Here is a 14,446-nt window from a genome sequence, read left to right on the forward strand (position 1 = left end):
CAAGTAGCTCATGTAACTGATCCTTAAGCTCTCTGAATTCCTTTGAAGCCATTCGATAAGGGGCCATCAAAATTGGCGTTGTACATGGAAAATGTCAATATTAAATTCCACTTCTCTATCAGGAAGTAATCCAGGTAACTCATCAGGAAATACATATGGAAATTCTTGAACTGTTGGAATATTCTTCAGTCTAACTTCATATGTTTGGGTGTCAATCACATTTCCCAAGTAATTTGTGTAGCCCTTTGCCATCAATTGCATTGTCGTCATTGTTGATATCACTTTGGGTAATGGTTTTGCTTTTTATCCAATTACTATTATCTAGGTACGCTCTGCATTCTTAATAAATAATCTCTTCATGTGACAATCTACTCATCTGTAATGTCGAGTTAATCAATCCATACCCAATATAAACTCGAACTCATCAAGCGGTAACTCCATAAGATTCATTGGGAATACAACCCCTTGAATCTTTACCGAACAATTTCTACTAATCTATGTAACTCTAGCACTATGACCAAGAGGGTGTGTAGATATCATATCATTGTCGATAGGTTCATATCATTGTCGATAGGTTCTAACGAAATACTTTTATCTCTGACTAATTTCAAACTAACATAGAAATTAGTAGAACCCGGATCAACTAAAACAAATACAGGCTTATCATAAAGATAAAAAGTACTTACTATAATCTTGGGGCCATCGCGATCCTCATTAGTCTTGATATTGTAGATTCTGGCTGGAGCAAGAACATCAGATTGGGAAGCTTTCTCAGAATATCCCATCCTTCAACCTCTTCCTTGGCCACCTCTCTGAGACATTATTACAGACTTTTCTGTCTGTAATGACCTCTTTCCTACTAATAAACAATCTCTGATAAAATAACCAATGTCTCTGCAGTGAAAACAAGGTCATGAATCTGCTTTACAAGTTCCATGGTGATATTTAACACATTACTGGTATAATGGAAACTGACTTTATGACTGAACTGGTCTACCAGCTCCAATAGCTATTGTTTGCGACTGACGACCTTTTTTCTTTGCATCAGATCCCTTCCGACCAGAAGTACCACATTCAGAATTATTCCGGTACTGATATCTCAAACCTCAACCTCTTTTACACTGGGAATAGGATGATGCTACTGATCTCTTTAACTGTCGCCTCAAATCAAACATAAATCTTCCATCTTATGCCATTTCTAAATCCTTAGCTTTATTTACCACTTCTTGAAAAGTGGTCAAATTTGTAGTCAACAAAAGTTCTCTCAGTTTAGGGCGGAGGCCTCGAATAAATTTCTGGCATACATCTCTCTCTATGTGAACCATCTCTAAAGCATATCGGGTAAGCTTATTAAACTCGCACTCGTACTCATACATATGCCTGTTACTCTAAATCAGATTGAAAAGGTCTTACTTCATCTTAATAATAAACTTCTCCCAAATATATTTCTTCTAAAAAGCCTCTTGGAACAATTGATACGTAATATGATCAGTCAAAACACATGTAATCACGTTCATCCACAATATATGAACCTAACCCAACAACAAAGAGACTACACCCTCTAGTCTTTCCTCGCCTGAACAATGAAGACTATCTAACATGATCTTTACATCGTTTAGCCACATATCTGTCACTACTGGGCCTAGTTTTCTTCACCTTTTAAATTTGGCAACACCTAAACTTTTCAATTCTTTTAGAATCGACACTCTCGAGGTCATAGGAGGAGAATGAGGAGGTGGAGGTAGAGGAGGTGGAGGTAGAGAAGGAAGAGGGGAGGTGTTGCTACTTGCTGATATCTATCCAATATAGCCTTAAGAGCCTGTAAGAACGTCCCTTGATATGGAGTTGGCACTCCCTGATGTAGTTGTGCTCCATACTTCTTAGGTACATGGTCCACCTCATTACTACCTCTACTCTCGATTCCCTCTGGAACCTCCTATTCAGTATCTCATCTAGAGCCCTCCGAATTCGACATCTAAACAACAATCACATAACATTATGTTAGTAAGAAGAAACATCATAAATAAAATCATCGAACCATACCAGATCAGTAATTTTGACATTATAGTGGAATGTATATATTTCCAACATAACATAGGCTCAGTTTAGACCGAGAATCGACTAGACATGCATATCTTATACCAATAAATGTAACACCTATAACCCGTACACATCTTGGAATATGAAATAAATATGTTACATCAACTTCATAAACACTCACTGAACATAAATGCTTAAAATTTTGTTTCATTTCAAAAACGTTCCTTTTCAACTTTAAATCTATTTTCTAAATCCATAAAATCATAAATTAATATTTAATCATTGAAAACAAATCCATTTTTCAGGCAATGATTAGGCAGTTTAGTGACGTCTCATAAACTATGTAGTACTACCTAAACACGACTTTATATTGAAACCATTTTAAATAGAATAACATAATTAAGTTATTCATTCATAAATACCAATATAGGTAGTCTAATCAAAATAAAATGGTCTTAGTTTACTATTACATACCATTTAAAATAAACTGGTAAATAAAATAATAACATAATTATACATGCCACTACTAGCCAAAAGTAACATCAAAGATGTCTTACTGATACTGATAATGTAGATGATCTCCAAAAAGATGCTCGGGAGGCTACTCACTGCACGTCTTATTCTTTATCTGAACCTACGAATGAAAATCACCACGCACTAAGTATAACTTAGTGAGGCAGTAATAAGTTAAGGTGAGGTAAAATATAAAAATATCATAAATACTTAAACATTAAAAATGAATTTAATAAAACATTAAACATTCAAACCGAGTTATTCAAGTTCAGTATTTCATCGTAACCTAAAAATCAACTTGTTTCATATTCTGATAAAATCATGATAAATAATATCAGATGGAATAATCATATCATACACCTGTCAACTAAGCATGTTCATAACTTTCATATTTTATTTTCATAGTCCAAAGTATATTTAAGAGAATATAAGGTAAGTGAGTATAACATAAGGTTCACACTAGGCACATCACGATGCCAAACATAATTGATCATAAATTGCACTTAATGTGCAAATCATAACATGAGAACCAACGATGCAATACATAATGTACACAAGTGTACCATAACTTAACTTGAAATTACAACTTAATGACATGCCAAATGTACCTATAACTCTCAACGCAACATACAATGTGTTTATAAATCATAATACAATTAGTTATTAATCAACGTCTTAAAATCATAAATACTTCAAATTCATCATCATAAAAATTGTACTTGGGCAGTTCATACCCTAAATTATTCATAAAACTTGATGAAAATATTATGGAAATAATCCACAATTAAAATCATAGATCATACTTTAAAAATAATATGAGGTTGACTTATCACAAGTTGTCCTCATTCAAAATTATTAAATAAATAAACTTCACTCACATTTGCCTCACTATCGAACTTTTATATAGTACTCCTTACTCTTGTGCTATGTTCTTTCCTTTCGAATCACTCAATTCGCTAGATTTATGTAAGTCTGACAACATCATAATAATAACGCAAATATTTAACTATATATTAGTATTAATTTATGAGACATCACTAAACTGCCTAATCACTGCCTGAAAATGGATTTATTTTCAATGCTTAAATATTAATTTATGACTTGAGGGATTTAGAAAATAGTTTTAAAGTTGAAAAGAAATGTTTTTGAAATGAAACAATATTTTAAGTATTTATGTTCAGTGCATGTTTATGAAGTTGATGTGACATATTTAGCTCGTATTCTGAGACGTATACGGGCTATGGGTGTTATATAACATATTTCAGGGTCTCATATTGAAAACATCACACTACATGGACAAGAGAAGTTTGAAAAGGGTATTTCTAGTATAGTTAGATTCAATGAATATGAGCCAACATTTGTTCAAAAGAACAAAGATTAAATGTTAACCAAATGGAATATACAAGAGTCATAAAATGTCCAAATGAATTGTACTAGACTAGATAATACTTTCACTATGATCATTTTAATCAAATTCGCAAACAATTTAAGACTAAACTTCTAAAAAGAGATTGTGAGAGAATTGAGATATATTAGATATGATCAAGATTATGGATTGCATTATTCTAAAGATCTTGTTTTCTTTCAATGATACTTTGATGCTAGTTGAATATATAGTATTCAAGTTATTAAAGGCACAAGTGAATGTGTTTCACAGTGAGAAGAGAAGTCGTCATAGAAATCCTCAAGAAAATGGATATAACTAGATTCATAATGGAATATGAGTTTGTAGCTCTAGAGAAGTTTGAAGAATAAGCTAAATGACTTTAGAATTTCTTAGAAGATATTTATGAATGAATGAAAATTATGTCACAATATGCATATATTGTGGTTAGCACAAAATTTCATGAATAACAATAAATCGAGATATATGCATCATCGACATAATACTGTTAGACAATTGATCTCAAATGGAGTTTTCATTATTGATTTTATAAGATCAAATGACAACATCACGAATCCACTAACCAAATTGTTAAATCAGATCAAATAAAGAAAACCTCTAAAGGAATGAGACCAAAGCCCATTGAAAATTAAAGGTGTTATATGAAGGAAAACCTTACCTAATTGACTATAGATCCCATGATCTAAGTTCAAAGGGAAAACCTGACTGCATAAATAATGTATGGTCATTGTGGGGGTCTCTTATCCCAATTTCATTCTTGTGATGTAAACAATGATAAAAAAATGTTTCAATTAGTTGAGCAATATAAGTCACCTATGTGAGAGTGAAGTGAGACCACTTCAAATAGACTATTGAGCATAGTTCTTTCAAACTCTTGATGAACCAAGCAATTTTCACAGCTATATAGACATAACTATAGAACTAATATTCTTATCATATGATTAGTTGTGTAAAGTATATCATAATTTATAAAAATGGAAAAATAGTTCAAGGACATCACATCTACTGATCAGTTAGTAAAGTAAATAGGGTAAATTACATAAATGACCACATAACTATGGGTTGGGTCACAAAATGACCACCATTTTCAAATTTGTGTCAATATGACCACTAAACTATTTAAATGTTTTTAATATATCCATATGTCATGAACACTTAACATGTAACACCCTTGACCAATACGACACACAATTGACTAATTAGAGTGCTACACGAAACCACTAGAGTGGGTTTATTCATTTCTTACACTTTAAAAACGACTATTTTAAAATACATTTTCATACATAGACATCCATAAAAATATAAATTAAACCTTATATCGGGGGTCCCAAAATAAAATATTTACATTTCGAAAATAATACAACCCACTTCACTAAATCTATTACACAATTGATTTGTTCATCGCTTTTTCTCTAGGTTCTATTTTGGTTTTTCGATTCAATAATTTGTAAAATTGATTAGGTGTAATGACTGAAATGTAATTTTTGAAAGTTTAGTGGTAAATGTATAAATTTGAAAAAAAAGTTTAATGACAAAAGAGGTAATTTTCTCTAAAAAAATTATTCTGTAAATGAGTAGTTCACCCCCAAAGAATGACGTTTTTGTGGGAATCAGATTTTTATTTAGAATTTGTATAAAAGGCTATAAAGCAGTAAAGTCTGATAAAAATTTGGATAATTAAATCGAATCAGAATTTTGAGAAATTTTAAACAATGATAGAAGGTTAAAAATATTATTTCTATATTTTAGAATGGTGATTGGTTTGTAAATTCAGGAAAATTACAAAGACAAAAGTTGGAAAGGGTGATAATTTTTTTGCTTATATTTGACTTTGATGATATAAGGAGGATGATGTCATGATAATGGCATGGTGGTAATTATCACGCATTATTAATGGTAAAAGATTAATTTAGCATTAAATGAATTTTAAATTCATTTAAATTGTTTCAAGACATGTGTAATAGATATTTCAGAAGAAAAATAAAAAATTGGGTCTTCATCTTCCTCCCAAAATCGTGGCCTTCATAGCTAAAGGTGAGCAAGATTTCATTTTTATTTTCAAGCTTAATTACTTGGTTTTTTTTATTAAAACATGAAATAGAGAATTAATCTACATACAATTCTCTATCATTTGGTATAAATAGATCATGATTTACTTTATTGGAGGATTAGTTTCATGATTTGGTTGGATGAAGGGGAGGTTGGATTTTGATGTTTTAAGGATGAATTTTTATGTTATTGATGTTGTAGAGTTACTTCCAGGCATGTGTGATGATTAAAACATGTAGAAATACTTATGTGAGATTCGACCAAGACCTAGGATTTATGGAAAATGTTGAATTTGGATTGAAATTGATATAGAATTAGTTGTAATTGCATGAAAATGAAGTTAGGAGCTTGAATTCACGCTTGAATCAAAGTGAAAACTTTGCCTTCAAGCTTATTTTACATTCGTCCATAGTGAAGAAAAGTGAGAAAAATTATGGAAAAGTTATACAAGGGTTAAAAATGATGTTAGAATGATTCTACATACTTTGGAAAGATGTTAGGACCAATTTGGAACTTTTTAAAAGTATAAGGACCTTTAAGTATTTTAAAAATAAAAGGATTGAGATGCAATTGTTTGATAGTTGATGTACTATGCTGAAATTAAATGTTAGAATGCTAATTTTGATGATAGAATGTTGAATTGGACCATTTTAAAAAGTTGACAAAGTTTAGGGATCAAATTGAAAATATTATAAAATTGAAGAATTCTGTTGTAGTTATGCAAATGTTGAAGTACTAGTTTGAATACATTTCTAGAATATTGAATTTGGTGATTAGTAATGAACACAAAGTTAAATAGTAAAATTGACCATTTTGAATAAATTGGAAAAGTTAGGATGGATTATAAAAGAATTCTTTTTATTGGTCAAGAATGTGAAATTTAGATGAATATGAGAACTATTGTATTAATACGGTTACTAGGAGGATTGAATGCGTATTTTAAAAGGTAAAAGTAAGTGTTGATCATGTGAAATGGAATTTATATCGAATATGCATTAATTTCATTTTAGCAATTTTTATGTTAATATACGCCAATTGTGTTAATGAAGATACTAACATATGCTTTGAATTTTATATGTTGGTAAATTATATTCGTGCAGATTGTACTCGAGATTGTGATACGAGCAAGCTTATAGTTAAGGAAAAAGTACGAGAATACGACTTATACCGAAAATAGAGGTTCGCTAGTGGGGCATTACCAATTGAGTGCATTGTTATTTTTGTACTAACATATATATGATATGAGGATAGCTTGCGATGACCTCGAATGATTTGGAAACAAAAGTATTTAAATTATATTATGATTTATTTTTATATTATTTACAAAATGAAATTCAGTATAAATTACTCAATACATTTTTATATGATATTTTATTAAATAATATTTGAATAGTTTCTGAAAATGGTTTTTGAAATGATTATATGGTGTGAACTATTCAAAGTAATTTATAAGATATCTGATATTTGGTTATTGATGATTTCAAATGTAAATTGTCCAATGCATTAATTTTTAATAAAAGATATTTGGACATGTTAATATCGTATCTATGGATATGTTGGATATATAAATGAATATGACTTTGTTATAAAGCCCATTGTATGTGCATTGAGACTCGTAGGTACAATTGGGTTGTCATGAGCTGGAGTGATTATATGATATCTATTGATACATTATACGAGGTACATTATATGAGGTACATTCGTGTACATTACATGTGACACCTATGGTGCAATTTATATGAGGCACTTTCGAGTGCAGATTACTGATGAGGCACTTTCAAGTACAATTGATATATGAGGCACTTGCCAGTGCATATTGCACACACTCGACTAGACTCACGTACCTTGCATTCTTATTTGATATACATTGGGCTATGATTTAATTATATGAACATTACAAGTTATTTGATATAGATGAAAGCAAGTGGTTCATTATGTATTATGATTTTTGGCATGATATGCCTTATATGTGATAAAATACTTATACATGATATATGATATAAAAGAAAGCTAATTTTTTTCTGAATACTCTAATTTGACATTATATGCCTTATATATGTTAAAGAATGATTTTACAGATTACAAATTATAGTATAAGAAAATAAGGTTTGAAAGTCAGTTTTATATGTTCATATATTTTTTATACGATGGCTACAACACTTTGGTTATTTATACCTTTTTATATTTTAAATGTCTTACTTTAGTCATATATGCCTCACTAAGTGAAAACTTAGAGTGTGATTGTTTCACACACGGGTAAAGAAAAATGAATGAAGTATGGAGCATGGTTTGCCATCATTTTTTAAGATCATATCTGCTTTTCCAGTATCATTATGTTATTTTATAATATTTTGACTTTTCTAGCTAGCATATATAATATATGAGTATTATGCTACTATGATATGTTAGTCATAGATCGGTTTGTAAACAATGAAATATATCGACTAAATATAGACACTACTAGGTATAATTAGCATATGCATGAATAGTAGTTTACTAAGTAATGTTTAAATTGTTATCAATATGTATTTTAAATTAGGCAGTTTACATGAAATAGTATAGAACTACCAAGTTGATGTCTGAAATTGAATTGGTTTTATATGTTAAAATATTATATTTTGATTTTTACGCAACTAAAAATTTTAGTGATTGAAGTAAATTTGATGATTTTAAAAAGAAACAAAATTTTACTGATTTTTAGATAAAAAATGATTTACAAGTACTGTGTGGCATCTCTAAGTCATATTCAGGGTTGAATACAAGAAAAGGGTGTTACATTTATTGGTATCAGAGCTGAAGGTTTAACCGATTCTCGGCCTCAACCAAAGTTATTTTATGTTGAAAAATGTGTACATGCCACTAGGATGTCAAAATTTCTGATATGGTGTGAGTGTTTATATCAATGTTTTTAAAACCGAACCGAACATTGAACCGGTGAAGGTACTGGTTCAATCGGGTTCAACCGCGGTTGAATCGGATTTTATATAAAATAATATATTTTTTTAATTTTACATAATATTCAAAGCAATATTAATATATATGTAACACTTTTTTAAGTTTACAATATTAAAAGGTATAAAAATATCACAAATCATAACATATATAAATTAAAAACCATAAAATCAAGTGAAACAAAATTATTCAAATCAACTACAACATAATATTTAAGGTAAAATATATTAAATAATAAATATAATTATATAACTATAATAAAAAAATAAAATTGGGGCTTAAAAAATCATAATAAATGATGTCATTTGGTTTAATTTAAAAAAAATAATCTCACATGCCTAAGAAACACAGAAGAGCATCCCAAAAGTTTAAAGAGTAAAAATATGAGAACAAAACAATCTCACATGGCTAAGAAACATAGAAGAGCATCCCAACTTACTTCTATAAATAATAGAGGTAATTTGACATTCAAAAATCATAGAGCCTTTTGGTGAGCACAGAGCGAACTATTCTTTCGCTTCAATTGAGCTCAAATTTTAGGCTTCAATCGAACTTCTGATTTTTTTTTGAGTTCGAACATTTTCGAGTTCAAGTTTTAATATTATATTTCGAGTTCGAGTTGAACTTGATAATTTTTAACTCATGAGTTTTTGAGTCGAGTTGAGCTTACTTTTAAAGTTTTCGAGTTCGAGTTGAACTCAACAATACTCGAATTTGACTTGGCTCGTTGAACAAACGACGTCGTCTTGTTTAATTTTTTTTAAAGAAAAAAAAATGAACCGGCGGTTCAAACCGGTTTTGCCGGTTTTCAGCCGGTTCACCCCGGTTTTACAGGTTTTCAGCCGGTTCATTGCCAGACCGGTTTTGTGAGGTAACCGGACCGGACAGGCCACCGGTTCACGGTTCAACCGGTTGAACCGGTCCAATCTGGTCCGGTTTTGATAACCATGATTTATATGATTTGATTGATGTCTTCCTTACTAATTTATTTTGAAATGTGTTTATATTAGATGTTAGAAATGGAAGGATCACATCGAATAATATATCAAGAGCTTCATGATGAAACTGGTAGTAAGAGTAGTGAGTCTAATAACAACTATCATGCTCAACTTGATCATGGTGCTGAGCTGACAGAACAAAAAGTATTAGTGCCAGTATTAGTATTGGAAGATGTTGAGAAGAATGTTACTTTTGAACAAAGTAATGGGAGAGGAATTTAACACATTGTAGTTAATGCCATGAGAAATTTTCCTCTATTTTTGTGGAATAAATGTCCCACCTCTTAGCGAGGAGCAACGGGTAAAGCTACTTACCTCTTTGAAAAATAAAGTTATTATTAGAAAGAAGTCTATTCCTATACTTCAAGAATGCGAAGAAGATCATGAGATCATTACATTTATCTTTTTGATAAACTTGTATTTATATCACATTCTTTTTACTCAAAACATACTTTTAATTTATAATAATAAATAATATTATATTATAAATAATAAAATAATATATTAAATTATTCAAACTTCAAATTTTAATTAAAAAAATGTCAAATTAATGTCCCAATCCCCTTTCTTTTATCTATCCTCTAATGTTTTAGCACTTAAAGAAAGTGCAGAATGAGCAGGTAACAAAGATCCGAGAAGCGAGTTCAAAAATCGATTTTGGAGGTTTGAAAAAGAATTTGAATGCTGTAAATGATAAGCTAAGAGCTGAGCGTGATGAGAAGAATCAGAATTCGGTGCAGCAAAGGTTGGCCTTGGCTTTAGATGAGGCAAATGAGCTGAGTATAGACCAAGAACAAAAGATTAATGCGCTCAAGGCAGAGATTGAAGGTCTAAAACGGGACCTATCTGTTTAGAAGCCGAGAAGAAGGCCAAGAATCCGAGGGAGCTGAGTGAAAAAGATAATTTGTTGGTTCAAGTAGAGGAAGAGAAGAGGAAGGATAAAGATCAGCTAAAAAGGAAGAAGGAGCAGTTCAAACATTTAGAAGAAGCCCATGAGAAGCTCCGGGACCAGTTCAAACATTGCTCGATGAGATTTCCTCGCTGCAGACGAGGTTAGATTCGCAGATCCGAGTTGCGGGGAACCTCCAAAATGTGTTACAAATATGCAATCAAGTCTTGGCTCATGAAGAAACCCGAAGAAAGTGCTAAAACATCATAGAAAAAAATAAAAGACTTAATATTTGTTCATTGCTCTGTCGTTAACTAGGGATGAACATCAAGTTAAAATTTTTTGAGTTATTCGAGTCGACGAGTCGTATTTTACAACTTGAACTTAACTTGAAATTTTTTCAAGTCGAGTCGAGTTATTCAACTTTATATACTAATTTTATTATAATTATTTATAGTGTTATGGCAAGGATTTGTTCCAAATTTTTGACTTTTTTAATCATATAAGATATATGTGTGTGTTCTATACTAATTTGATATTTTTTATTAAAATTTAAAGTTTGAACAATTTAATATGTTATTTATTATTTATGTTATAATATTATTTATTACTATAAATTAAAATTATGTTTTGAGTAAAAAATGTAATCTAATATAATTCTTATATATTATAAATTTAAAAATAAACCGGTTTTCTAATTAGTTTAATGGTTTAGAGCTATAAATGAATAAATTATTAAATAAAAATTTCTATTCAAAATCAAACTCTAAGATATTTTATTCTTTGTATTTTAGTTCATAATTTAATTTTTTTTAAACTCATTCGTGAAGAATCATCGCTAGTTTATATTATTTTCTTTAAAAAAAATTATTATATTAAGTTTAATGTAATATTTTTATGTTATATTCGAGTTGTATTTTCATGTTTTGTTTTTTAGATTGAAATCTTTATTTATTTTTTTATTAAAAGGACTCTTTCTATTGAAAATACATTCCAGATGGACAATCATATAAGTAGAAGACGCTTTCTATGGAAAGCACCTTTAGTAGTTAGGATGCACCTCAATAAAACGTTTTCTGCAATGTACATTTTATTATGTGACATAAATAGGTACTAGATCAAAAATATATCATCAATAAATGTTATTTTAATAATTAATTAACTTTTTGAATATATTTAAGTAAAAAAGACTCAATATTTGTTCATTGCTCCGTCCTTAATTAGGGATGAGCATTCGATCAAGTCAGGTCGAGTTAAAAAAATTTAGTTATTCGAGTTGACGAGTCGTATTTTACAACTTGAACTTAACTTGAAATTTTTTCAAGCCAAGTCGAGTTATTCGACTTTCTATACTAATTTTATTATAATTATTTATAGTATTATGGCAAGGATTTGTTCCAAATTTTTGACTTTTTTAACCATATAAGATATATGTGTGTGTTCTTTTCACATTATCATGTAATTTAATATATCAAATGCAATCTAAAATTATAAAATATATTAATAATATTATATTTTAAAGAAAATATTTTATGGGTAAAATATTGATGAGAGTATAAAGGAGTCAAAGAAATGATGGGAAGAAATAATTTGCAAATAATTGTAGTCAGAAGACGAAATGAGTAAAATGTATAGTTAAGAGACTAAATAAAAAAAAGAGTACATTTTAGCAAAAAAAGTAAGAATTGAAGTTACATAGGTAATCTATTGTGGTACATGAGCATGTAGTTCAAATTTGGTAAAATAATTGACATAAAATAAAGGATGAATTGAAGAAATAAGGAAATTATAAAAAATTGAGGGACTAAATTGAAAATAAAAAATTTTATTATCAAAAAGAAAAATTGAAAGTACATACGTACTCTACGATGGTTTAGGAGCATGTGGTTCAAATTTGGTAAAAATTGACTTAAATGAAGGAGAAGTTAAAGGAATAATGAAATTGGAGACTAAATTGTAAAATTGTCAAAATACTTACTCAAATTTTTGATTTTTCGAGTAACTCAAAATTTCAACTCAACTCAACCTCAAAAAATGAATTGATAATTTTGAGTTGACTCAAATAACTCGATATTGAAAAAAATCGATTTTTCAAGTTGAGTCGAGTTTTGCTCACCTCTATCCTAAACTAATGTTCTCTTCAATAGCGATTCAAAGTCTATTCATGTTGCCATATTTGTATTATGTATTTTTTTTATGCATTGTATTATGTATTTGAATATAGGGAAAGTTATTTAGATACCATCAAATTTGTAATTTTGTCAATTTTGGCATCAACTTTTAGTTTTACATCTAATTGTGTTATTATAGTGTTAATGAGTTGATGGGATGATGACATGGTAGTTGCAGACCATGTTGTTGGTGACGTGATTAACGCACCAAACGATATTGTTTTGGTATGACTATTTTGAATACCAAAAAGCCCAAAATGAAGTAATTTTACTTGAGAAAATTTTATTGAATACTATGCTTGGGGGATTTAAACTCTAGACTTATTAAAGTAGTGGTTAAAGCTTAACCATTGGACCATGTTGGTGTTTGATTATATTTTTATAAAATTTCTAAAAATATAAAATTTAAATTATTTATCTTAGAGTTAATCTTAATTGAAATTTTGAATTTTTAAAAATTTTATAAAAGTTTTACACAAACTCAAGTTGGCCCAATGTTTAATCTTTAACCTCTATTTCTATAGGTCTAAAGTTCAAACCCTCTCGAGCATAATATTTCATATTTTTTTCTCAAGTAAAATTACGTCATTTTCGGGACTTTTGAGAATCAAAACAATCATATAAAAATGACATCGTTTTGGTGAGACAACCACGTCAACAATGTCACGACACACAGTTGCCATGTCACCATCCCATCAAATAATTAACGACGAAATGGTATAATTGAACGTAAAACTAAGTGTTAATGCTAAAATTGGTAAAATTAAAAGTTTGTAGGTATAAACGGATCATCGCTTAAAGTTTGATAGTATCTTAAATAATCTACCCTTTAACTAATATATATATATATATATCAAATTAATAATGATGACATGTTCCCCACCATTAACTACCTTAACAAAAAAGAAAAGGTTAGGCTATGCAAGAATTGGTAAGTGTTACGCTCATGGTTTTCAGAACCGGACTGGTTAGCGAACCGGTCATGCTATCAGTTCACTGGTTCAACCGGTCGAATCGGTTCGACCGGTCGGAAGAACCGGACGACGTCATAATTATTTAAAAAATTAAATAAAATACCAAAAATATTTAATAAAAAATAATTTTTTATATCACAAGTCATATTCAAAGCAAGTCATAACATATATAAGTTAAAAACCATAATATCAAGTGAAACAAAATGATTCAAATTAACTACAACATAATATTTAAGGTAAAACATATTAAATAATAAATATAATTATATAACTATAATTAAAAAATAAATTTGGGGTTAAAAAAATCATAACAAAATGATATTGTTTGGTTTAATTTTTTTTTTAAAAACAATCCCACATGGCTAAGAAACATAGAAGAGCATCCCAAAAGTCTAAAGAGTAAAAATATGAGAACAAAACAATCTCACATTGCTAAGAAACATAGAAGCGCATCA

Source organism: Hibiscus syriacus, unplaced genomic scaffold (genome assembly GCF_006381635.1).
Source record: "Hibiscus syriacus cultivar Baekdansim isolate YM2019G1 unplaced genomic scaffold, ASM638163v2 tig00110637_pilon, whole genome shotgun sequence".
Taxonomy (NCBI): Eukaryota; Viridiplantae; Streptophyta; class Magnoliopsida; order Malvales; family Malvaceae; genus Hibiscus; species Hibiscus syriacus.